We start from the raw sequence: 27539 nt of genomic DNA on the forward strand, positions 1-27539 counted from the left end.
CTTATTCTTTCTTTTTTTTTTAATATTTATTTTATTTATTTATTCCCTTTTGTTGCCCTTGTTGTTTTATTGTTGTAGTCGTTGTTGGATAGGACAGAGAGAAATGGAGAGAGGAGGGGAAGACAGAGAGGAGGAGAGAAAGACACCTGCAGACCTGCTTCACCACTTGTGAAGCGACTCCCCTGCAGGTGGGGAGCCGGGGTTCGAATCGGGATCCTTATGCCGGTCCTTGTGCTTTGCGCCACCTGCACTTAACCCGCTGCGCTACAACCCGACTCCCGTCCCTTATTCTTTCTTTCTTTCTTTCTTTCTTTCTTTCTTTCTTTCTTTCTTTCTTTCTTTCTTTCTTCTTCTTTTTTTTTTTTTTTTTGCATTCAGGGTTATCACTGGGGCTCAGTGGCTGCACTACAAATCCACTGCTTTGGAGGCTATTTTTTTCCCTTTTGTTGCCCTTGTTGTTTATCATTGCTGTTATTATTATTATTATTATTGTTGTTACTGTTGAATAGGACTGAGAGAAACTGAAAGAGGAGGGGATGACAGAGAAAAAGACACCTGCAGACCTGCTTTACTGCTTGTCAATCGACCCCCCCTGCAGGTGGGGAGCCAGGGGCTAAAACAAGGATCCTTGCACTGGTCCTTGTGCTTCACACCATGTGGGCTTAACCATGTGCGCTACCACCTGGCCCCCAACACAGTTTCCCTTTTCAGAGGAATGAAACCCATAGACTGGCATGCAAAACCGTCTACAATTTGTTCTCAAATTTTCCTATGTGACCCACGTATCAGACACACAAAAACTCACCTCTCAAACGTTTTGTGGGCTCTGGTTTTGTTCATAGGCCACATATCAGAAAACTCTAAAAAAATCTACAAGAATGGCGATAAAATATATTCAATCTATAATATCAATAAATGTCAATGGCCTGAATTCACCTAGGAAGATGGATCAGAAAACACAACACAACCATATGTTGTCTGCAAGAAATCAACAAGACAAGCACAGGCTCAAAGTGAAAGGATGGAAAACTATCATACAAGCCAATGGCCCACAAAAAAAGGGTAGAAACAGCTATTCTCATATCTAACATGAAAGAGTTTAAAATAAATAAAATTTAAAAAGATAGGGATGGACACTACTTAGTGCTCAGTGGATAAGTCAATCAAGAGGACTTAACAATTATCAACATCTATGCACCCAAGGAGAAGCCATCTAACAACTAATGAAAGAGCTACAGCAATATATTAACAACAGAACAGTCATAGTAGGGTACTTCAACACCCCAGTCTCTCAAATTGACAGATCATCCAGGCAGAAAATTAATTTAGAAATGAGGGAACTATGTAAGGCGATAGATTAACTAGAACTACTGGACATTTTCAGAGTCATTCACCTCAAGAAACTGGGAATACACATCCTACTCAAGTCCACATGGGTCATTCTCAAGGACAGACCATATGTTAGGCCACAAAGACAGCATCAACAAATTCAAGAGCATTGAAATCATCTCAGACCACAGGGGAATGAAACTAACACTTAACAATCAACAAAAGATTAGTAATAGTCCTGGGGGGGGGGGGTCAGGGGTCAGGCGGTGGCGCAGTGGGTTGAGCACATGTGGCGCAAAGAACAGGAACCGGCATAAGGATCCCGGTTCGAGCCCCCTGCAGGGGAGTCGCTTCATGGGCGGTGAAGCAGGTCTGCAGGTATCTATCTTTCTCTCCCCCTCTGTCTTCCCCTCCTCTCTCCATTTCTCTCTGTCCTATCCAACAACAAACAACATCAACAATGGCAATAGTAATAACCATAATGAGGCTACAGCAACAAGGGCAACAAAAGGGGGAAAAAATGGCCTCCAGGAGCAGTGGATTCATGGTGCAGGCACCGAGCCCAGCAATAACCCTGGAGGAAAAAAAAAAAAAAGATTAGTAATAGTCCCAAAATGTGGAAGCTCAACAGTACACTATTTAACAACTACTGGGTCAATGAGGAAGTAAAGGAAGAAATCAAAATGTTTCAAGACACAGCTAACTCAGTACTGAGAGGGAAGTTCATAGACATACAAGCACACATTAGGAAACAAGAAAAACCACAAATAAACAACCTGATTGCACATCTTAAAGACCTGGAAGAAGAATAGCAAAGGAACCCTAAAGCAACCAGAAGGACAGAAATCACTAAAGTTAAGGCAGAAATCAATAACATTGAAAATAAGAAAACCATACAAAAGATCAATGAAAGTAAATGTTTGTTCTTCGAAAGAGTGAACAAAATCGACAAACCTTTAGCCAAACTCACAAAACAAAAAAGGGAAAAAGCCCAAATAAATCAGATCATAAATGAAAGAGGAGATAGCACAACAGACACCGCAAAAATTCAACGTATCATGCGAGGCTACTATAAACAACTGTATGCCACCAAGCTAGAGAACCTGGAAGACATGGACGATTTCCTAGATACCTACAAACTTCCAAAATTAAATAAAGAGGAACTAGATAATATGAACAGGCCCATCATAGCTAATGAAATCGAAACAGTTATCAAAAACTTTCCCAAGAATAAAAGTCCTGGACCAGATGGTTTTACAAATGAAATCTACAAACCTTCAAAGAAGAACTAATACCTCTACTTTTAAAAGTCTTCCAGAAGATTAAAGACACTGGAATACTCCCTTGTGGTGGTGAAGTATACCAGCAACCATGGATGGAAGTCCTGGCACAGTGCTGACATCAGCCTTGGTGGCAAGTATGCAATGATCTGCACAGGTGCATGGTGGGCTGTGGGTAGATCTAGTCTGTGCTGGTGTGCAAAGCATTGTGGGTGGGCTGAATAAACTTAAAGGTACAGCCAGCCAGAAGTCATGCTCTCTTTGGCTGCTTCTTCTTCTCCTGGTCAGAAGAATGTTGGCGGAGGTGCACCATTGCTACTTCTCCTGGGAACTGAACACGTGTAACTCTTCTAGCCGGTAAACTTTTAAATCCCTTTTTCAGTTAAATTACAACACTCCTTTCCAGCTTCTATGAAGCCAACATCACTCTAATACCAAAAGAAGACAGGCACACAACCAAAAAAGAAAACTACAGACCAATATCTCTGATGAACATAGATGCGAAAATATTGAACAAAATTCTAGCCAACCAGATACAGCAGTCTATTAAAAAGATTGTTCATCATGACCAAGTGGGATTTATCCCAGGGATGCAAGGTTGGTTTAATATATGTAAATAAATCAACGTGATCCACCACATCAATAAAAGCAAGACTAAAAACTACATTGTCATATCAATAGATGCAGAGAAAGCCTTTGACAAAATACAACACCCCTTTATGATCAAAACACTACAAAAAATGGGAATGGATGGAAAATTCCTCAAGATAGTGGAGTCTATATAAAGCAAACCTACAGCCAACATCATACTTAATGGTGAAAAACTGGAAGCATTTCCCCTCAGATCAGGTACTAGACAGGGATGCACACTATCACCATTAGTATTCAACATAGTGATAGAAGTTCTTGCCATAGCAATCAGGCAGGAGCAAGGGATTAAAGGGATACAGATTGAAAGAGAAGAAGTCAAACTCTCCCTATCTGCAGATGACATGATAGTACACATAGAAAAATCTAAGGAATCCAGCAAGAAGCTTTTGGAAATGATCAGGCAATACAGGAGTCAGGCTACAAAATTAGCATTCAAGTCAGTGGCATTCCTCTATGCAAACACTAAGTTAGAAGAAGTTGAAATCCAGAAATCAATTCCTTTTACTATAGCAACAAAAACAATAACATATCTGGGAGTAAACAAAGAAGTGAAAGACTTGAATACTGAAAATTATGAGTGACTACTCAAGGAAATTGAAAAATACGCAAAGAAATGGAAATGGAAAGATATTCCATGGGTTCATGGGTTGAAGAATTGACATTGTCAAAATGAATATACTATCCAGAGCCATATACAAACTTAATGCTATCCCCATCAAGATCCCAACCACATTTTTTAGGAGAATAGAACAAATGCTGCAAGTGTTTATCTGGAACCAGAAAAGACCTAGAATTGACAAAACAATCTTGACAAGAAAGAACAGAACTGAAGGCATCACACTCCCAGATCTCAAATTGTATTATAGGGTCACTGTAATCAAAACTGCTTGGTACTGGAACATGTATGGACACACTGATCAGTGGAATAGAACTGAGAGCCTGGAAGTAAGCCCCCACACCTATGGACATCTAATCTTTGACAAAGGTGCCCAGACTACTAAGTGGGGAAAGATGAGTCTCTTCAACAAATGGTGTTGGAAATAATGAGTTGAAACATGCAGAAGAATGAAACTGAACCACTATATTTCACCAAATACAAAAGTAAATTCCAAGTGGATCAAGGACTTGGATGTTAGACCAGAAACTATCAGATACTTAAGAGGAAAATACTGGCAGAACTCTTTTCCGCATAAATTTTAAAGAAATCTTCAATGAAACAAATCCAATTACAAAGAAGACTAAGGCAAGTATAAACCTATGGGACTACATCAAATTAAAAAAGCTTCTGCACAGCAAAAGAAACCACCAAACAACGAGAGCTCCCCTAGACTGGGACAAGATATTTATATGCCGTACATCAGGCAAAAGGCTAACAACCAAATTCTATAAAGAGCTCGCTATAAACTCAACAACAGGAAAATAAATGACCCAATCCAAAAATGGGGGGAGTACATGGACAGAATATTCACCACAGAAGAGATCCTAAAGGCCGAGAAACACATGAAAAAATGCTCCAAGTCTTTGATTGTCAGAAAAATGCAAATAAAGACAACAATGAGATAGTACTTCACTCCTGTGAGAATGTCATACATCAGAAAAGGTAGCAGCAGCAAATGCTGGAGAGGTTGTGGGGTCAAAGGAACCCTCCTGCACTGCTGATGGAAATATCAATGGGTCCAACCTCTGTGGAGAACAGTCTGGAGAACTCTCAGAAGGCTAGAAATGGACCTACCCTATGATCCTACAATTCCTCTCTTGGGGATATATCCTAAGGAACTCAACAAAGCCATCCAAAAAGATCTGTGTACACATATGTTCTTAGCAGCACAATTTGTTTTGTTTTGTTTTTAATTACATATGTATTTATTTTCCCTTTTTGTTGCCCTTGTTGATTTAGTTATTATTGCTGCTATTGATGTCGTTGTTGTTGGATAGGACAGAGAGAAATGGAGAGGGGAGGGGAAGACAGTGAGGGGGAGAGAAAGAGAGACACCTGCAGACCTGCTTCACTGCCTGTGAAGCGACTCCCCTGCAGTTGGGGACCCGGAGGCTGGAACCAGGATCCTTATGCCGGTCCTTGCGCTTGGCACCACATGCACTTAACCCACTGCGCTACTGCCCAACTCCCTAGCAACACAATTTGTAATAGCCAAAATCTGGAAGCAACCCAAGTGTCCAACAACAGATGAGTGCCGGGATAGCCTGAGAGTACTTCTTCCCGAGCCGGTGCTCTCTGGGTTGGAGAGAACTCAACTGGAGCTGATCTAGGCTGCTGTGTGGGAGAGGGATCAGGAACGCGTGCTGCACCAACTTCCGCAGGAGATACACTCTGGAACTCTCGGAGCAGGAAAGCAATTTCCAAGTGTCTTTAATCAGAAGAGCAGCTGTTTTTATACTCTCCAAGTAGGGTGGAAACAGGATGTGATATAGAGAGGGTGGAGAGAAAAGTGACTGGTGAAAATCAGAGTGTGACAAGGAGGGGGTGGAACAGGCGAGAATCCTATAACTGAACCACCAATGCCCTGGAGTGCTTTATGTAAAAGTGATTTATGTAAATAGACCAAACCTTTGGATCAGTAAATCCCTATATAGGCATATGGATAAGAAGAAGCCAGGGGGAGATGGCAACTACCCAACAGATGAGTGGCTGAGCAAGTTGTGGTATATATACACAATGGAATACTCAGCTATTAAAAATGGTTACTTCACCAGTTTCAGCCCATTTTGGATGGAGCTTGAAAAAAATCATGTTAAGTGAAATAAGTCAGAAACAAAAGGATGAATATGGGATGATCTCACTCTGAGGCAGAAGCTGAAAAACAAGACCAGAAGAGAAAACATAAGTACAACCTGAACTAGAATTGGCATATTGCACTATTGCACTGAAGTAAAAGAATCTGGGGGGTGGGGGGAGAATACAGGTCCAAAAAGGATGACAGAGGACCTAGTGGGGGTTGTATTGTTATATGGAAAACTGGGAAATGTTATGTATGTACAAACTATTGTATTTACTTTCAAATGTAAAACATTAATTCCCCAATAAAGAAATTAAAAAAAAAAGAAAGAAAAGGAAAACAGGCATTGACGCCATAAGAGTAAAAGGACAAAAAGATGAAATGTGGTACAAAGGCATGAAAAAGAGCTTGAAGTCACAGGAAGGCAGGAAAGGGTGTAGGCAGAATATTCTAAAGAAAAGACAGCAAAATCCCAGAATTGAAATCTGAAAGAAAACACTGAGAAACTGAGTAGACAGTTCAAAAAACTTGATTTCTAAAAAATGGTGCTGATTTCCTAGCTAGAAGTATTGGTAGGTCAAGAAGGTCCAACTACTGGTTTAAGCAATCATTTCCTCAGTTCACCAACCAACTACTTTGAGTGGAATTTTTCTGAACCCTTCCCATGCGCTTAAAAAGAACAGAGATAAACAGGTTAATGGCCTATTCAGTCAATAATGACAAAGTCAGATATCAACAAGAGAATCCCAGATAATGAACAAGAGGCAGGGGCCAGGTGGTGGCACACCTGGTTGAGCACATATGTTACAGTGTGTAAGTTCCTGGGTTCAAGCCCCTAGTCCCCACCTGGAGAGGGGAAAGTTTCACGAGTGGTGAAGCAGATCTGCAAGTGTCTCTTCTGTCTCTCTCCCTCTCTATCTCTTTGCACCTTTCAATTTCTGGCTGTCTCTATCCAATAAATAAATAAAGTTAATAAAAAATAAACAAAAAAAAGAGTTACATTAAAGAAGAAGCAAAAAGGAAAACCAAATCGCATAAATAAAACTTACTCTAAAGTCCATGGGGCAACACGAGAAATGAACTAACAAGTTACATACAAATAAATGTACATAAGAAGGAAGGCATGTGCAGAGAGAGATAACCATGTAGAAAACATGAATGTAATCAGTACTGAACAACAGTAATAGTCAAAATGTGCCAGTTATAACTTTGAAATGTTAAAATGATACTATAGTATCAAGAATATCTAAGTTGTTTTGGATTTTTACGATAAATTGTTCTGGATTTTACCATCTGCCCAAATTTTCCCAACCTTTCTGGATAGTGACAAACTAGAGTTTGCATCGTAAATATATAATAGGGTTAAATAGATACTCTAACTCCACAGACTACTGACCATGCCCTTACCTAATTAGTTTCACTACTCCATTCCTGACAAACAAAAATGGCAAGAAATAAAAATTAAAACCTAGGCTGCGGGGAGTCGGGCTGTAGTGCAGTGGGTTAAGCGCAGGTGGCGCAAAGCACAAGGACCGGCATAAGGATCCCGGTTTGACCCCGGCTCCCCACCTGCAGGGGAGTCGCTTCACAGGCGGTGAAGCAGGTCTGCAGGTGTCTATCTTTCTCTCCTCCTCTCTGTCTTCTCCTCCTCTCTCCATTTCTCTCTGTCCTATCTGACAACGACAACAACAATAATAACTACAACAATAAAACAACAAGGGCAACAAAAGGGAATAAAAAATAAATATAAAAAAAAAAATAAAAAAATAAACCTAGGCTGCTTGAGAAAGTGAGGCTAACAATGTGAAATCCAGCACAGTTTTCTTTTGCATCTCTAAATTTCTGCCAACTTCTCTTCCCACTTCAACATATGTGGTTTGGCACCTTGTGGCAGGCATCTCATATGACCCCTCTGAACCTACCCACCCATATTTTCCTGCCTGAGTAACACCTAACTAATAAGATGAATGTCTGAGTAAGAAGAAGATTTGAAAACTGTTCGCTTCTGTGTCCTCTTAGACAGGTGACCAACAGTCTTGATATTTCATGGCAAGGCAGATCTAATCATGGTAATTGAATGGGTGCTTTCTCAGTTCTTCAAAGGAGGGATGACAGTGTTCAGTCCTAAAGGGGCAACTGGAAGAAATAACTGGAAAGGAGCTAAAATCACTGTCATGTTTAAGTCTTTACAGAAATACCATCTTTATGTATCCTGATTTCCTCACCATTCACATTTGATCTACCTCTTCCAAATTTATAGAGATTTTATCTGGTAATAAATGATCATTTATTGGGAATATTTAGCTGAAATGATGTCATTAGAAAGTAAAGATAAATCTTTGAATGAATGATATAGAGAGGCACACATCTGTAAAAAGGCCAGGTCTGTGTTCTATTTACTAAAAAATGCTCTTGGTTTTTTCATTTCCCTGTTTGTATAAACAAAACAACTCTATTTTTAAAATGCAATATACAATTTTTCTGAATGAATTGTTTAAGGCAGTTATTCATCTATTGATTTAAAGGAGTAGTTAACTATAAAACGGGCTAACACACATATATACTTTACTTTGCACATCCTACTATTTTTTAGTGCAACACAGGACAGAAGATATGCAGAGGTAGCACAGTAGACGTTCATGCCTAAAGCCCCAGAAGTCACAGGCACAATCTGTGTTCCTGCCATATGTCTGAGCTGAGCAGTATGCTCTCATTGCTATGTGTTTTTTTCTCTTGTAAAAAGAAATAATTTTTTGAAAATATAAAATGACCATTCAAAAATAAAAAATTGATTTTATATTTAACTCATTGATTGCTTACTTCAAAATTTTTTTCCTTTCTGTTCTTGGTCAGGCTTCTTCATTTGTTATCAAACTAAAGCCATGTGTATTTCCAGGAGGCTCTTGCAGAAGTTTCTCACAAAATAGATTTTCAAATTAATTATTACCAAACAATTGACAATGATGATATAATAAAAGTTTGGGAATAAAAAAGGTTTCTTGAAAAACTGTTTTTTTTTAAAGTTCATAATCATAAAGTTGTGGCCAATATATTTGAGAAAGTGAAAAAAATAGATGCAGAATACCAAAATAAAAAAGTGTGGCTCATTATGAACAACACCATCAGTACTAGAACATGTATATATCTAATGGAGATTGTCTAGGGTTAAGAGAAGCAAAAGTTATTCATGAATCAGTTTTTATAATAAATGAATCTCCACCTATATCAACTCTGTGAGGCTCATAAAAGAAAAACAAAACTCATTCCAGTGCTTCTATTTTGTGTCAATTAAGCTGAATCGAGTATTTGCTGCTAGAATTACAATGGAAGGAGTAGATTTAAACAAGACATGAAGCTGCACAAACTGATCTAAGAGGTATAGCAAGACTTGACCTGGAAAAGGCCTGTTTTGGCATATGCAGCCCCCACTGCTCTCTTCCCCTCCCCTCTTGATTTCTGTCTGTCTTTATCCAATAAATCATTAAAGATAATACAAAAAAATAAAATAAAAGGACCAGAAAAGTTAAAAAAAGAAACAAGTAAAGTAAAAACAATCTGTCTCGACCTCCTAAAGTCCCTACAGTCAAAAAGCTCCAGAAATTTTAATCAAGTATGTCAGGGAATAGACTCCCTTAAATCCCAGAGCATCACTGCTCTCTCAAGAACACCTCTGTAACTGTAATGTAATTATATTTTCTGAGACAAAATAGGATGAGAAAGCAACATCAGTTTATTATTAACACTGCACAATTCAAAAAAGCAGAAAAGAAAGTTACTTCAATATCTTCAAATACATCAGAAAAATAGCAACAGAGTTGTTGAGACTGGAAACAACCTTTAGGTTCTGTCTCCTTCCATTAGTAATTTAGAGAGCTACCTTATTAATATGAATTTGGTAATCAAATATCAGTTTAAAAAATCACATAGGACTCCTATATGCATGAGCACATGTTGATAGTCTACACCTCGCTTGTCTTGGCCCTCAGGCTGTCTATGGGCACCCTGTTGTGTATTTAATTACAGGCATAAAACCAGTGTGCAAGGAGATTGTCTCTGTTGATATGGAAACATCATGTAATATCCTAATTACTAGGTATATAAATGCAAAAACCATAACATTTGATTATTTCCCAAGTTTAGGAACTATGTCTATTGTTCATGTGCTGAGAACAAACTTCTTTTGTTTTCATCATATTTGTTCAAAGTAAGAATTAAGAACTTAACCTGTCTTGCATTCCAATGCTTATAAATTGATAATTCTACACAAAAGAAATGAAAAAGGTGCATATGTAAGTTACTTATTCTCCTTAACCAGGATATGAAAATATTCACCTGGAAACAAATTAAAACAACTAACAGCATTAACTTTATGAAATAATTTCTTTAAGTCAAAACTTCTGTAATGGTGAAGATTTACAAAAGATGATTATGATCATAAAACTGAACTTTAGCAACCCATATATTATACGAGAATGTATAGTTGACATTCTTCTAGCCCTCCAACATTTTGTAATAGTTTAAGCATTGCACTAGAGTAGAAGAAATAGAAATTATGCAGACAAAGACAAAGCTCACTTTTTTTTAAGTGTCACAATTCTCAAACCCACTCCTTTACACCAACTCTGGGAAACGAATATGTCAATGAATTTCTATTCAGACTGTTTTTCCATTCTCAGTTACTTCATTTTTAAAAAGGAAGCTAAATCAAACCTATTCTTTATAGTCTATCTTCCTCTGCCTTTTAGTATTAAATGTTACCAAACAACTTTGGAAACATGCAGCATCTCATTTTTCTCCCAATTATTTTTCAATTCAATACCATTTTCAGATTTCTGAGTTGAAACCTGCCTGAAGTCACTCTTGAAATCAACACAGGACCCTCTTACTGAAAAAATACAGTGCCCTCACTTAGTCTTTAGCCTCTCTGATCTGGAACAATTTTATGATCACTTTTCCCCTGTGAAAACAGTGGAAACTTGGAAAATTCTATCTTTCTCCAGGAAAAAAAAGTTTAGGATAATCAATTAATAGAAAACTCACTTCGCCTTTTTCCAGACTTCAGAGAAAAAGCACAATTGCTGTGCCTATGTAATGAAAAAAAAAAAAAGGATTCAAAAATGAAACACTTTGGTAGGGGCAGATAAATTGAATTATGTTTCCCCTTAACAGATAAGCTATAGGCTCTACTAGAAAAAAAAAATTGTTTTCGGAGATTTGAAACATACTGTTAATAAAAGGTACATACAGCTTTTTTTAATTTAATTTAATTTTATTTTATTTATTTATTCCCTTTTGTTGCCCTTGTTGTTTTATTGTTGTAGTCATTATTGTTGTTGTCATCGTTGTTGGATAGGACAGAGAGAAATGGAGAGAGGAGGGGAAGACAGAGAGGAGGAGAGAAAGACAGACACCTGCAGACCTGCTTCATCGCCTGTGAAGCGACTCCCCTGCAGGTGGGGAGCCAGGGTTCAAACCGGGATCCTTATGCAGGTCCTTGTGCTTTGCACCACCTGCGCTTAACCCGCTGCGCTACAGCCCGACTCCCCATACAGCTTTTTTTTTTTTCTGCAAACACATTTGGCACAAATCACTAAATTTTCAAGAGTTACAGTTTAGCTTAGTAAAAGTTATCTTAAAATATTACTCATCTCAATAATTAATTAGTTTATTAAGATGGAAGATGTAACTAGATGAAAAACCCTGCTGGTTTAAATAGCAGAAATCAGACTACAAACACATTAAATTAAATCTCCTACCAAAGACAGCCAGGTCCAGGGGTCAGTTTTAGGTGATTAATGTAGCCGCCTACTACTGTCTTGTGTGATTACCAGCAGGCTGAATTGGTTTCTGAGGTGGGGGATATGACTAGAGGTTTAGAGTTCTACCAGAGGAAGAGCCTCCTGGCTTTCTCATCTGCCTGTTCTGTTTACACTCCTTCACACTGGCTGTTAGGAATAGAAAACTCAAAGAGGAAAGCAATAAGCAGATGCAAACTTCGACACTACAATCTATCCAGGTATTGATCCAGACAATACAATTTTCAACCAAGGGGGCTGGGTCACCACCTGATTGAGTGTACATGTTACAATTGACAAGAAACCAAATTCTAGCCCCCATTCCCCACCTGCAAGGGGAAAGCTTCACAGGTGGTGAAACAGGACTGCAGGTGTCTCTCTGTCTCTCTGCCAATCTCCCCCTTCTTCTCAATTTCTAGCTATCTCTATCCAATAAATAATTTTTTTAAATCTTTTTTTTAATTCTAAACCAAGTATATGAGGTGAGAGTAACATTTCTCTCTGTAGTAAAGTCTGGGTTTTTTTGTTTGTTTGGGTTTTTTTTTTGTAGCTTAGCTTATGTTGTTGATTTTAGAGGTAAATTTCTTCAGGTGACTCCCATCTTTTTTTTTAATATGTATTTCTTTCATTTCTTGCTTGTCTCTTAAGTGTTGTATTTCTTGAGGATGCAGACCTCATGTTTACAATGACACTTCAAACATTTCTGGCCCTTCACCTACATTCATACTTTGTTACCTCCCATAGTTTTGAATATAACTCAGTGGTCAGACTTACTAGTAATGTCTACTGAAATTTGATATTGAATTCCTGAAAGCTCCTTGATTCTAATAAGCAGCTTACTCCCAAGCTATGACTCACAGGAACTACAAAATTAAAAAAAAAAAATTGCTGACTTTTGTCCTTAGTCCCTCATATCCAAATGGTTTGTAAGTCCCAAATTCCAACTGCCTTTCACTTTTTTTAACTCACTTTTTCCTTTTAATGTGATGCTAGTGAGTGAATTCAGCTCCTCAGGCATATATGGTAACTGTTGAATGTCTTTCCTGGCCCAATGACTCACTATCCATTACTGTGGGGAGGGAGGGACAGGTAGGGGGTTGGAGGGACAGAGCACTGCCTCCTCAGCTGTCCATGGTCTCACACATTGTGTGGAGCTTCATACTCTGGGCTTCCCAAAGGATACTGCTTAACCACTTCTCCAGCACAATTTGTATTCTCTGTTGTGTCTGAAAATGAAGGAAAGTTAGAGAGACAGGGAGAAGCACCAGAGCAGGGCTCCACCACCATGAAGTTATGTAGTGCAGTGTAAGGTGCTCCCTGTGGGAAGACAGCATAATAGTTATGCCAAAGACTCTCCTGTCTGAGGCTCAGAGGTCCCAAGTTCAATTCCCAGTACTAGCATAAAGCTATAGCTGAGAAGGGCTCAGGAAAGGGGAGGGGAAGGGAAAGGAGGCGAGGGGGAAGAGGAAGAGAGGAAGGGGTAAGGGGGGAGGAGGAGGGGAGAGAGGAACAAAGGAAAAGAGAGGAGAGGAAAAGAGGGGAAAGGAAAGGAGGCAAAAGATATATTGATATGTGTATATACAGATATATATGTGTGTGTGTGTGTGTATATATATATATATATATATCATTGAAAAATAAAATACTTTTTTAAAAGGATGTTAATCACAACTCTGCTTAAACAACAAAAGGCAGGACCAATGTGTCTATAAAGTCATAAAGTTTAAACAGAGCAGGGCAGAACCATACTAAAATAGCAAGCAGCAGCTGGGAGTCCGGCGGTAGTGCAGCGGGTTAAGTGCACGTGGCGCAAAGCGCAAGGACCAGTTAGAGCAAGGACCAGCGTAAGGAACCTGGTTCGAGCCCCTGGCTCCCCACCTGTAGGGGAGTCATTTCACAGGCGCTGAAGTAGGTCTGCAGGTGTCTTTCTCTCCCCCTCTCTGTCTTCCCCTCCTCTCTCCATTTCTCTCTGTCCTATCCAACAATGACGACATCAACAACAATAACTACAACAAAACAGCAAGGGCAACAAAAGGGAAAATAAATAATAATTTAAAAAATTTTAAATAGCAAGCAGCAGTCCTTTTAATGGTATATTTCTTTGCGGATCCAGCCAAACATATATGTGAAGATGCAGTTTAGGATATTATGTTACAATCTAAATATAATACAAGTATGTTGAGCTACATAACATTTAACTTTTTTTTTTTGCTTTTAAAATCATTCTCATTATTTGCTGCTTCTTTGAGGCTCACTGTGTCCTCTGCCCTCAAGTCAGTCTGATGTGTTCTTTTCCAAACAATGTGTCCTCTGTTATTGCATTCTTAAGATACCTTTATACAAACAGAGGCAAAATATGTTTTCTCCTCACCAGCCTTTCCACACACTTCAGTCCCAGTGTCCAGATGTCCTCTGAGCCTTTATCAGCAGCCCAGCTTAGGTTTCTGGCTGTGCTTTCACTTTTCCCACTTCTGTACTCATGGTCTCATTTCCTGAGAGCTCAACTCGGTCCCAAGAAGTTCCGTCCAAGGTCATTCCCTCCTCCATGTTTTTCCCACCACTAGTGCCTTGCTTCAGCTTCTGTGTCCACCTGAATTTGACTCACAGTCAGTACTGCACTGGAATATATACATTCTATAAGAATATTTCCAGGACTGGAGTACTGAAATACAGGTCTTTCCTACTAAGTGGTCAGCTCATGAGTCCAAGTACTGAGTATCTTCCTTCTCTGTGAATCTGACAGTCGGTGTGTTCCCAAAACCAGGTTTTAGTAACTTTTAAGAAGTATTTGTCCCCTCTCCAGCAGAGTGGAGCTTCACAAGTGGTGCTGCAGGTGTTTCTCTTTCTCCCACTACCCTCTCAATATCTCTCTGTCCTAGCAAATGCCAGAGATATCACTAGGTTTTGGTGTCTGTACCTTGGTGGCAATTAAAAAAAGGGGGTGAGGCAGAAAAGAAAAAAGAATATATATTTACTTAGCTAGGTCACAGAACTGATTCAATAATAGAATGGACCGAGAAACTTCATTCAGCCAGCATTTATTAAGCACATAATATATGACCAGGGAGATGACAGGAAAATATTGGTGGGTGTAGGTGGGTGACTGGGGAGAGGTATGGCTATTATCTATTCTTCACATAGAATAAAGTGGCTGGAAAGAAAAAAATGGCAAAGAAATGGAGAATAATTACTGTTTTGGCTTCTGCCTAAACAAGCAAAACAGGAAAATGTTGTTGCCTAAGGTCTGATTGCACAGATGGGCAAACTGCAATTGAGTCGCCTCCTTGGGTTCCAGACCACAGCCACCAACTCCAATTGTGCCTGGCTTGGCCTATCCCTGTATAATCTTGTCTATTTCAAACTCTTCTCTTGTATCTAGAATCTGCTCCCCTCCAGTTCAGACTATGGGCTAACATCTACATTTCTACCATTTTTTACCTTAGAGTTCACAATCATCTGATTATGCACACATTCCCACAAGCTGCAGTCACAACCCCAGCTGTCTGTTTTGTACAGCTCCCCACAAAACTGAGAACAGCCTGACAGACCTCTAAATGAGACCGCAACAATCAATGCCATGAGCTTACTCAACCTTCATTGTCCCCTTTCGTTTTCTCAATAGAACCGCTGGCATCCAGCTTATCTAGCCCCACTCAGGTCCATCACACAGCCACGTGTTGCAGGAAAAACTGCAAGTGATGCTAATCCCAGCAGGAGGATCTTGATTAGGCTTAGCCCTCGCTACCTTTCCTCCTGCTGACTAGATTAGTAGAGAAATAGATGAGGGAACAGGGGGGCTTTGGACAAAGGTAAACTCTGGCACTGCTTCTTCATAATGGTGCACTACTGAGATGGCGCAAGTCTGAGACCTAGAGACCTTCATCTGCATTTCTCTTGACTTACACATGTCCTTTTAAAATATATTCTTTGAGGCCTGAGATATAGTTTGCCATACAGTGAGCCACATTCATGTCCATAGAACCAAGGGAAAACTCCAATGTTGTGGTCTACTCTTATCTCTTTTCCCATCTTTTTTTTTTTTTACCGTAGCTTTTTTTTTATCTTTATTTATTTATTGGATAGGGACAGCCAGAAATGGAGATAATAAAGAGGGGGAGGGACAGAGAGACACCTGCAACCCTGCTTCACCACTTGCAAAGCTTTCCCCCTGCAAGTGGGGACCAGGGGCCTGAACCCAGATCCTTGTGCAGTGTAACATGTGTGCTCAACCAGGTGTACCACTGCCCAGCCCCACTCTTAGCTCAGCCCTACTTCACCACTTGTGAAGTTTTCCCCTGCAGATGGAGACCAGGGGCTTGAACTCAAGTCCTTGTGTACTGTACATGTGCACTCAACTAGGTGCGCCACCATCTGGCCCCCCATCAGCAAATGTATGAATGCTTCTGTTCTTTTTTATATCTCCAAAACTTGATAGTATCATTCTTTTTAATGCCATCACTACACTATAGTATTTGTAAGTGGTATAATATTGTCATTTTCACTTTTCATGGTTCAGAGTTAAAACGCTTTTCAAGTGCTCATAGGTAATATTTGTATTATCTTTTGTGAAATGTCTTTAGAAATTGCCTTCATTTTTTAGCTGGACTGTTGGCACTGTTACTGAAATGTAAGAGCTCTATATACAATTACTTTATTTGTCAGGTATCTAGAGAAATAGTGGAAAGAAAGCTACAAGGACTAAGCAAATTGTATGACTTTTGAATGGCAGTTTTGTACTTTTAGTTTTTTCTATCCTTTTCTTTACATTTTATGATTAGTGCTTTATGATTAGGCCATGAAACATCTTTGCCTAACCTCACATCACAATGACCTTCTCCTATAGCTTCTCCTAGATTTTCATATCCTCAAAGTCATAGAAAAGTCTCAAAAATATTATGCTCAGTGAAAGAATATAGGGATTATATAATTATTTTACATCCATTTCTAGAACATTAAAAATAATCGCTGGGGAAAGAAAGCAGATCAAACACAATATAGTTATATAGGGCAGTGGAAACATTCTTGTGGGGGTAGTTATATAAGTATTTTTGTCAACATGCAACAGAAACTAAAGTGGATCTATTTTTGTATATACATAACAGACCTCAACATATCTTAGTACAAAAAATGTTAATAAAAACTTGAGGCTACTGAGTAGTATAAATTCAGTGACTATAATATTATAGACTAGAATTTAAGCATGGCTTTGCTGAGACTGAAGCAAAAATATTAACTTTAAATTACAAATAACTTATTAAATAAACAGTACCTCAATATGAGTGCCTAAATGCCACTTACTATTTCATAGACCATGACAGTACTCAAACAAATCAACTGTAACTAGGCTAGACCCTAGATTAGACACAGAAGTGATGTGTACCTCCAGCCCAGGAAAGCATTTTAAGCAGTAAAGAGCAGAGAAGGATGGAGATGTGTGTATGGAAATGTGCCTTAGTTCTTCCTTAGCTCTGAGACAACGTAAAGCTAAATTTTCCATTTCTTTTGGAAAGGAAATGTATATGTCACTGAGGAGGAAGGTATTACTTGTGTAGTAGTAGTTTATTATTTCACTATAAAAAGAAAGGGACATGGTAAGAAATTGTCATGCTCTGAAATTACAAAGAAAAGAGTTAAAAAGTTGTAAGATATTCTGATAACAATTTCAAGTCACTCAGTGCAAAAAAAAATCAATAAGGTTTAGAGCATTTGAGGGATTTATTAGTCACATAATTAGCAGTAGGCTTCAGTTAACCTAGTTCAAAATATTCCACATGTCAAAGTGACATATCTCTGTCAACAGTTTTTGATATATTCTTTACTAGAAATAGTGGAGAACAATCATCTCTTTGGAGATGGCCAAGAGACATCTATACCATCTTACTGAGAGATAAGTCAATGGTCACAAACAACCGGTCTTACCCAAGGGATTTCAGACAAACTTAAAAAGACTGGATTGGGGTCACACCTCCGTTCCATTAAAGTCTAAGTTGAAAGCACTCCTCTTTTGTTTATTTATATATTTATACATATTTAGTGGTTCCTGGGTAAATTAACAAAGAAACAGAAAAGACCTCCAAGAAGAGTTCATAAGCTTTTGTTGTGAAAAATCAAGGTGCCAATTAAAAAAAATCTTGGATTTACTTTGGATACACAGTAAAAAATATAAAGCCCGGTTTGAGCCCCTGGCTCCCCACCTGCAGAGAATCACTTCAGAGGTGGTAAAGCAGGTCTGCAGGTGTCTTTCTCTCCCCCTCTGTCTTCCCCTCCTCTCTCCATTTCTCTCTGTCCTATCTAACAATGACAACATCAATAACAGCAACAACAATAACTACAACAACAATAAAAAAACAAGGGCAACAAAAGGGAAAAAAATTGAAAAGAACAAAATAAAAAAAATAAAAAATAAAAAGCCCTGGCTAGGCGGTCGCCTGGTAGAGTGCACAGTTAGTGTAATTGAGTATCCAGGCTAAAATCCCTTTCCCCACAAAAAGGGGGAAGCTTCAAGAGCAGTGAACAATGCTATGGGTGCCTCTCCCTGCCCCACCCCCAAGTCTCTATCTCTCATCCACTATTAATATACACATAGCTTCTGGGAACAGTGGAGTTGTGCAGGCACTAGGCTGCAGTGATTACCCTAGTGGCAAAATAAAATATAAGCCCAACTTATTCGATATTGCATCTCAAAAGCATCCTATAGATTGTCTATTGATAGTACATTCTGTTGGCTATTACAAAATGATCTTTCCTTATACTTTATGATACATTTCTTCATCTAAGGACCAACTACTCTAGCAGATGAGTGTATTATTTGGGTCAATATTCCTGATCAGGCAGTTCCCCCTAACATATTACTTATCTTTCTCTCTGACCTTCCCGCTGTAAAAACCCTAAGTAAAGAGAATAGCAAGATTCTGAAAAATCAACATTAAGTTTTACAGTTCTCTATTTCAATCCACCCATATTTATGTATATGTACAAATATTTTCAAATATTCATGCATGTATACATATATAAAACATATATTTTTATACAGCAGCGGTTGGGGAAAGGTAGTACTGTGATTGTGCAAAAGGCTTTTATGTCTGAGGCTCCAAGTTCCCAGGTTCAATCCTTTGAACCACTATAAATTAGAACTGAGCAGAGCTGGGGGGGGGGGGCAGGAAATGTTTTTATACAGCACTTATTTACTTTTATATTTTATTTATTTAGTGGATAGACACAGAGAGAAATTGAGAGGGGAGGGGGAGATAAAGAGGGCGAGGCACAGAGAGACACCTACAGCCCTGCTTCACCACTTGTGAAGCTTCCCCCCTGCAGGTAGGGACCAAGGGCTTAAACATGGTTTCCTACACATAGTGCCGTGTGACTGGCCCCAAATTATTTTGAAACCTTATTTCACCTCTTCTTTTTCTCACCACAGTAACTTTTGTGTTGTTTACACTATTCCTATCAATTCATACTGTCATTCCATCTGAAATAAGAGACTATGAGTTTTATACATATAGTCTTTAAATTTAAAAAAAGGAATAAAGCCTATAAAATTACATTTCACAAAATCAGACTCATTTTTTATAAGGTTAGAAATAAAATTTGGGGGACAGTTGGTGGCACACTCAGGTGAGCATACACATAACCATTCTCCATAATACAAATTCAAACCCCTGGCCCCCACCTGCAGAGGGTAAGCTTCACAAGGAGTAAAGCAGGTCTTCAGGTGTCTCTATCTCTCTCTCTCTATCTTTTCTCTCCCCCTTTCAATTTCTCTCTGTTTTAACAAATAAAATTAGGACCCCTCCCCAAAAAAAAGAAAATGGAAAAATGTCCACCAGGTGCAGTGAATTCAGTGTTGGCAATAAAATAAATAAATAGCAAAATTTCAAGGAATTATTGGTCTGTGTGACAGTTACAATTCATCTCCAATATAAAAAGTCACTTATGAGGAAAAATAAAATACTTAATGTATTGCTTGTCAAAAATTACTAACGCTTCAATACGAAATTATCTAAAACCATGATATATTAAAATTTCTATTTAGATCTGATGACTCTATAAAAAAACTTCATAAGGGATGGGGGTAGATAGGATAATGGTTATGCAAAAGTCCCAGGTTCAATCCCTGAATCACCATAAGCCAGAGCTGGGCAGGACTCTAGTAAAAATATAGAAATAAATAAGTGAGTAAATAAATAAATAAACAATTAACTGCATAATATTGAAAAAAGGTTCAAAGCTGAAAATAAAATGCTCATGAAAACACCTAGAATTGCCAAAACCATCTTAAGGAAAAGAAACAGAAATGGAGGCATCACACTCCCAGACCTTAAACTATATTATAAAGCCATCATCATCAAAACAGCATGGTACTGGAACAAAAATAGGCACACAGACCAGTGGAACAGAATTGAAAGCCCAGAAATAAATCCCCACACCTATGGACATCTAATCTTTGATAAGGGGGCACAAAGGATTAAATGGGAAAAGGAGGCTCTCTTCAATAAATGGTGCTGAGAAAACTGGGTTGTAACATGCAAAGAATGAAATTGAACCACTTTATCTCACCAGAAAAAAAATCAACTCCAAATGGATCAAAGACCTAGATGTCAGACCAGAAACAATCAAATACTTACAGGAAAACATTGGTAAAACAGTTTCCCACCTACACCTCAAGGACATCTTTGATGAATCAAACCCAATTGCAAGAAAGACTAAAGCAGAAACAAACCAATGGGACTACATCAAATTGAAAAGCTTCTGCACAGCCAAAGAAACTATTAAACAAACAAAGAGACCCCTCACAGAATGGGAGAAGATCTTCACATGCCATACATCAGACAAGAAACTAATTACCAAAATATATAAAGAGCTCAGCAAACTTAGCACCAAAAAAGCAAATGACCCCATCCAAAAATGGGCAGAGGATATGAACAAAACATTCACCTCAGAGGAGATCCAAAAGGCTAACAAACATATGAAAAACTGCTCTAGGTCACTGATTGTCAGAGAAATGCAAATTAATACAACACTAAGATACCACCTCACTCCTGTAAGAATGACATACATCAAAAAGGACAGCAGCAACAAATGCTGGAGAGGTTGTGGGGACAGAGGAACCCTTTTACATTGCTGGTGGGAATGTAAATTGGTCCAGCCTCTATGGAGAGCTGTCTGGAAAACTCTCACAAGGCTAGACATGGACCTTCCATATGATCCAGTAATTCCTCTCCAGGGGTTATACCCCAAGGACTCCATAACACCCAACCAAAAAGAGGTGTGTACTCCTATGTTCATAGCAGCACAATTCATAATAGCTAAAACCTGGAAGCAACCCAGGTGCCCAAAAACAGATGAGTGGCTGAGAAAGCTGTGGTAAATATATACACAATGGAATACTATGCAGCTATCAAGAACAATGAACCCACCTTCTCTGACCCATCTTGGACAGAGCTAGAAGGAATTATGTTAAGTGAGCTAAGTCAAAAAGATAAAGATGAGTATGGGATGATCCCACTCATCAAGAGAAGTTGAGGAAGAAGATCTGAAAGGGAAACTAAAAGCAGGACCTGACCAAATTGTAAGTAGGGCACCAAAGTAAAAACCCTGTGGTGAGGGGTAGACATGCAGCTTCCTGGGCCAGTGGGGGGTGAGAGTGGGTGGGAGGGATGGGTCTTTTGGTGGTGGGAATGGTGTTTATGTACACTCCTAGTAAAATGTAGTCATATAAATCACTAGTTAATTAATATGAGAGGGGGAAAATTAATTGTATGTCCCGAAGTTTTTCAAAACACAAACTGAATCTTTTTAATATATAGGCTGTGCATTTGATATGCAGACTCTCTCAAAAGCCTAGACCAAGTAGATCAGAAGCAACCAATAGCACAACTATATACAAGATACTGGGTACTGTACAGCAAACCCTAACAAAAGGACTTTTCAAAGTTAACCCAATTACCAAATAATGTGATGATAACATTAACTATCGATTGTCTTTTTGAACCCTAAGACAGCAGGAACCTCACACCTCCACTATAGAGCCTCTACTTCCCCCAGTCCTGGAACCATTGGAAAGGGCCCACTTTCCCGTATGCCTCTCCCAATCTATATCAAATAATATTGCATCTGCCGATCACAACCTAACCAACACAATGATTGCCACCTCAACATGCTTCACTTCAGACTGTGTCCAGAGACTTCACGTGTGGAATGACAACCCTTCAGCTTCATTACTCGGGTGAGACCTTTCCTTTCATAGTATACTCTAATTCCATCTCGGGTGGTTGACTTGCTAACAAAGTTCCAAAACCTAGATATACAACAGTTTCTGTGAGAGAGAGCATATGTTCACACGTATCCATAAACTACTGCAAAATATATACCTGAAAGCAGAAGTACACTAGAGTTTGCATTGAGTATCCCCCTTACACTTCCTCTCCACTATTCAAAGCTTTGGGTCCATGTTTGCTCAACAATTTGTTTGGCTTCGTATGTTAACTCTCTTTTCAGTCACCAGGTTCCAGATATCATCAGGATGCCGGCCCGGCTTCCCTAGATTGAAGACCCCACCAATGTGTCCTGGAGCTCTGCTTCCCCAGAGACCCACCCTACCAGGGAAAGAGAGAGGCAGACTGGGAGTATGGACTGACCAGTCAATGTCCATGTTCAGCGGGGAAGCAATTATAGAAGCCAGACCTTCTACCTTCTGCAACCCACAATGACCCTGGGTCCATGCTTCCAGAGGGATGGAGAATGGGAAAGCTATCAGGGGATGGGGTGGGATATGGAGATTGGGTGGTGGGAATTGTGTGGAATTGTACCCCTCCTACCCTATGGTTTTGTTAATTAATCCTTTCTTAAATAAAAAAGAAAAAAAAAAGAAAAAGAAATGCTGTAGTCTGTGATTTGTTAAACTGCTGAATTTTGGAATTTATGTTCATAGCTGTGTATCTTAATAAATACAGTGCATGGGGTCAATTTTATATGTTATAAATTAAAATATAAATACAAGATCATCATAGCATTTTTCAACATTGCAATGAAACGGTGTTTAGTTATTTAAAATAAATTAAATATAAAAACTATGTATATTGGCACTTATAACAGGTAAAATTTTCTGGCAATCCATTGTTTGCTAAGATAAGTGCTTTCATATCATTTATTCTGTATGCTAAAATAATCGTAGACAACTATGTCAGAGTAGTTCATGAACACTAGTAATAAAGGTGCTTCAGAAGATATAAGCAGTAAAAAAAAGTCACCCCATACAGTCAGTTATTTAAGTTCCTCAGTGCACATACACAGACAGACCTCTGTTTATCACCCTATCCTCCCAGTAAAACTCTAAACATATAAATCATTTGGAATCATTAACAATCTTGAAAAACCTCCCCCAAAGAGGATATGGTAACAATGGAATAAAAGGTAATTAACCTAAGACAGAAATAGACTTACCTATTTCATCTATGTTAATATAAACTAATCCTGTTTACTAGTGTCCAAGATACAGTCCTGAGCTATCTGTGTATTAAAGTAAAAGAAGAGAGTTGGGGATAAACAGAAGTAAACATTAGTAGTCTAGAAAAGTCACATTTTCTCTGTGCTTGAAGTTTAAAACTAGGAGATTAAAAAAGAAGACTCTTCTTGGTAATACAGATTCTGGCTTCTATATCTTGGGGTAGGGATCACAGTGAAACAAAGAGCTGTAATGTGCTCCCTGGGGAAATGGACATTCTATGATAAAATAGGTCCCACATTGTCATATCCCTAGTGATGATGTAAGAACACTGACTGTTTATTACCTTGTAAGACAGTCACCAGTTTGCCAGATATTCCAGTAAATAACCCCCCCAAAAAAAAAAAAAACAGGCTGTGCTGCTTCTCCCCTTTAGCTTTTGTTTCAGCTGTAGTGAATGCAATGCTTTCTTGAACTCTCTATCAAGGCTTCCATGCTACTCTTAACATACAGTTTTTTTTAGCTAGCTACATAAATGTCTGTCCTCCCTGATATTCCTTTGAAGCTTACTTGCTTTTTTTATACCAGTAAGAATCATATACTGTTGAAACTGTCTACCCAGTTATAATGCTTACTTGGTCATGTCTTGTCTATACCAAGTGCTAGTCAACCACATTCAAATTTAAACCAAGCCTATGCATCTGCATAATTCTTATTTTATAGATGATGAAAAAAATCTTTAATAGTTCATAAGAGTACCACATCCTACTGCTTAAGTAAAGTGCATTCCCGTCTAAAGCTCTCTCTGAAGATACTGTTCCTGGCAACCATGAAATATGACCTCATGAAGAGGCCTGTTCTCAACCAGATTATAACCTAAGGTCACAGAGAGTGTCTGCTATTTGTTTCTGCTTATTTAGGTTACTTTGTGTAACTTAGCATGGCACTTTTAGGAGTCCTGAAGAAAAGAGACACTGTGCCCATAAGATATTGTTAATTTTTTAAATCTTTATCATGCATTAACAAATGCTCAACCAAGGAAGGCAGAAGACTTTATAAATGAAATTATTCAGATAAAGTTCATCTTCATCTGTGAATTAATTGTGGTCAGAGTAGCAAACTGCTTTTTAAAGGTATGTCTTAGATTTCACTTAAAATCAGTTTTCTCAAAATCTTGCTATAAACAACTGCTGCTTTATTTAAAATTTTCAACAACCTTATATATTTTAGGTTTACTAAGTAGATTAGTGAATATGAAGTAGAGAAATAAAAGATGTTTCCTTCTTTTTTAAGCAGAGTATTAAAAACTGAGGCATGCACCCACATCATTGTATGCAGAAAATGCAGTGAAACTATATAAGGGATTACTTCCTCTCCACACTCACAACTATGAATCCTACAAAGAAAAGGTAGTTGAGGTATTAGAATTTAAGCCATTTGAATGTAAAATAAGGCACAACTTGTATATTTATTGTCACATTATTAGCTCTGTAGTCTTCTCTTAGTTCATGGCATTTCATGAAAAAAGATTACAAACACTAATTTGGACAACTGTGTGTACATTGCTAAGTAATGTAACTACTCAAACTAGACAGAGTAAAGTATAATTTTGCATCGTGATACTGGTAACTCCACCAAACTCCTGCCACATATCTTAGGAGTCAGCCAAGCCATTTATGGAACTGCATTCCTCCTAGGGAGAACTGGGGCAGCAGGGGGATCCTTCATTTCTAATTGTAAACACTTTCCCAAAACTGATTCAGATACAAGCTCCTTATCAAATGAACACTAAGTCACTATGGAAGGTAATTCTCTTCAGCTCAACTTCTACTTTACATTCTCATAAAATACAAAAATACAGTTAACATGATTGGAATATAATTTAAATGAAAAGAGAAAAATCATTAAAAAGCAGTTCTCAATGACTACTTCACTGAACCTGTCTTATTTTCACTTCCTTCCCACACACTTAAACATAAAACATGACTATTCTATAGTACTACATTTTTTTGTGGTTTATAGGTGAATGGAATCATGGCAAAACACAGGCTTCTAAAGGTCCCATTTCAGCTTTAAACTTAATACTACTGGGCCTTTCTGAAATGATGAATACTAAAATAATACTAAATGATGAATTCTAAGGTGTGACTGTCCCATCATGTATAAACTTTTCAGCATCAGCATTTGAAAATAAAAAAGGCAATTACTTTGAATACTACATTTAAATAGTAAAATAGTATTTACTATTTGGTTATTTGGTGAAGTAAGTGAAACCGACAGAAATTTGAAGCTGCTGAAAATGAAGCTAAGCTAATTCAACTTTTCCATTGCTGTAAATCATACAGTATACATCTGTTCAAACATCTTCACAATTGTTTGAACATAAATGAGAAGGCACAAGGATATCTGTTGAAGGCTACAATGTAGCTAGTGCTATTTATGAACTTGTGGTGAAAACCTAATTACTCCAAAAAATAAAAATTTAAAAAAGTCTGTTGATTACCTTCCTTAAGAAGTTAACCCGCAATGAACGAAAGTGTATACCCAAGTCAATACACCTTGGTGTTTTGTATAATGACCAGAACAGAACACTTCATAAATAATGTTGTGGTACAAACGTATTAAACTTTACAGAGCTTCTGCCTTTGAAGTAGATAGTGACAAGACTAAGGACACATGGGTTCAATTTCAAGTCTAATATTGTGCGGGTTGTTTGAAAATTTTCAATCCAGAGAGGCCTGGGGAATAAGAGGCCACTACTACCACCCTTCCTGTGCCCCACCTCTTCTTGTGGCCTCTCACAGAGACAATCAAAGCAGGGAGACCTGGGTTTAAAATTATCTAGACACTGTGGGGATATGTGATTCCCAGGAGGAAGTAAGAAAAAGACAGGGAGGGAGAGAAAGTAAGGGAGAAGAGGAGAGAGAGAGAGAGAGAGAGGAGAGAATATGGAAGGAAGGAAGAAAGAATGAAAGAAAGGGACCTGATTGCTGCTTGGTGTGGGGGCTGCCGGCATCATCCAGGTGGCAGCTCTCCTGCCCGTGAGCCTGGTCCCAGACCCTCACTCTTTGCTGTCTGCCTCTGGCCTCCGGTCCCCAGCACTGGTCCACTGGTCCCCCGGACTCCTAAACCTCTGGACCCCTGGAGTTCTGGACGCCTGAACCCCTACAGTCCTGGAGCCTTGGGACCCCTGGTCGGGACTGTGGGAGGAGCTGCGGGAAAGGCGCGCCTCGGTCTGTGCCCAGTGTCCTGGAGCCCTGAACCCCGACAGTGCAGCTGGCAACGGGGGGGGGGGGGGGGGGAGGCGGGGGGAGCGCTCCAGAGCGGGGCTAAGGGAGGCAGGAAAGAAAGAGGGGCTGGGAAGACCGAGAGAAGGGATGAAAGGAAGGCTGGAGAGGATAGGACTAAAGGAGAGGGGGAAAGGGAGAGAGCGAAGGAAGGATGCAGGGGAGGACGAGGCTGAGTGAGAGAGACGGAAGGAGGGCTGGAAGGGAGGCCGGGAGGCAGGAGGGTGCAGGGTGGAGGGGGGTATTGGGGAGGGCGCGGCGGGGGCCGGAAGGCAGGAGCGCTGCTCCCGGGACTCACCCCTTGGTGGCGGGCGCACGTGTCGCCTCCTCCTCGCGGCGGCAGGTGGCGGGTGGCTGCGGGGACGACGCGGGCACAGCTACGGCGATGGCGGGGACGTAGGCGCTGCTACCGTGGCCGAGGAGGGAGCCGCCCGCCCGTCTCCGCCCTCCTCGCTGAGATGCCGGCCCCCTCTCGCGCTCGGCTCAGCCCCGGGTCGCAGCGGGGACGGTCAGTGCGCAGGCGCGAGGCGCGGAGGGACGGGGGTGCAGGGAGGAGGAATGAAGAGAGAGGGGGGATGGGAAGGGGAGGGAGGGGAAAGGGTAGGGGCGTGGCCGGGAGAGCCCGCGTGGAAAGGGGAGGGGCAGGGGCACCACGCCGCAGGGGGTTACAGGGGACAGGGTCAGGGGCGCCGCTCCAGGGCACAGGTGCAATGTCCATGGTAACCGCGGGCGGGGACCAGGCGCCCAGCCTGAGACCAGGATGGGAGGTGCTGGGGTGCGGAGGGGGCAGCTCAGAGTAGCCGCAGGGGTGAGCCACAGGGCTGAATGAGAGCAGGACTGAGGTGCAGGGGTGAGTGAGGGCAAGGCTGAGTCCTTGGGCTGAGCCAAAGGGGTGAGCTCAGAGGTGAGCTGCAGGGGTGAGCGAGCCGCAGGGCTGAATGCAGGGGTACGCGGAAAGGTGAGACTCAGAGGTGTACACCTAGCAAAAAGAAGGCCCTATGCAGCCAGGTCCGCTC

At 39.8% G+C, this 27539-nt stretch overlaps 1 protein-coding gene across 4 annotated transcripts in view; it reads right to left on the bottom strand.

Moving 5' to 3' along the window:
• CTNNA2 (catenin alpha 2) overlaps window positions 1-26999 on the bottom strand; it is a 1425261-nt gene extending 1398262 nt beyond the window's left edge. For 2 of the 4 annotated variants that reach the window (XM_060187715.1, XM_007531774.3), the window contains exon 1: window positions 26822-26998. The gene's annotated coding sequence lies outside the window, so the exon portion shown is untranslated. Of the gene's footprint in view, window positions 1-26821 lie in introns of all 4 variants that reach the window. The other 2 variants (XM_060187717.1, XM_060187716.1) reach the window with 2 other exon arrangements.
• Window positions 27000-27539: the final 540 nt, after the last annotated feature.

This window comes from Erinaceus europaeus, chromosome 3, assembly GCF_950295315.1.
Source record: "Erinaceus europaeus chromosome 3, mEriEur2.1, whole genome shotgun sequence".
Classification (NCBI taxonomy): domain Eukaryota; kingdom Metazoa; phylum Chordata; class Mammalia; order Eulipotyphla; family Erinaceidae; genus Erinaceus; species Erinaceus europaeus.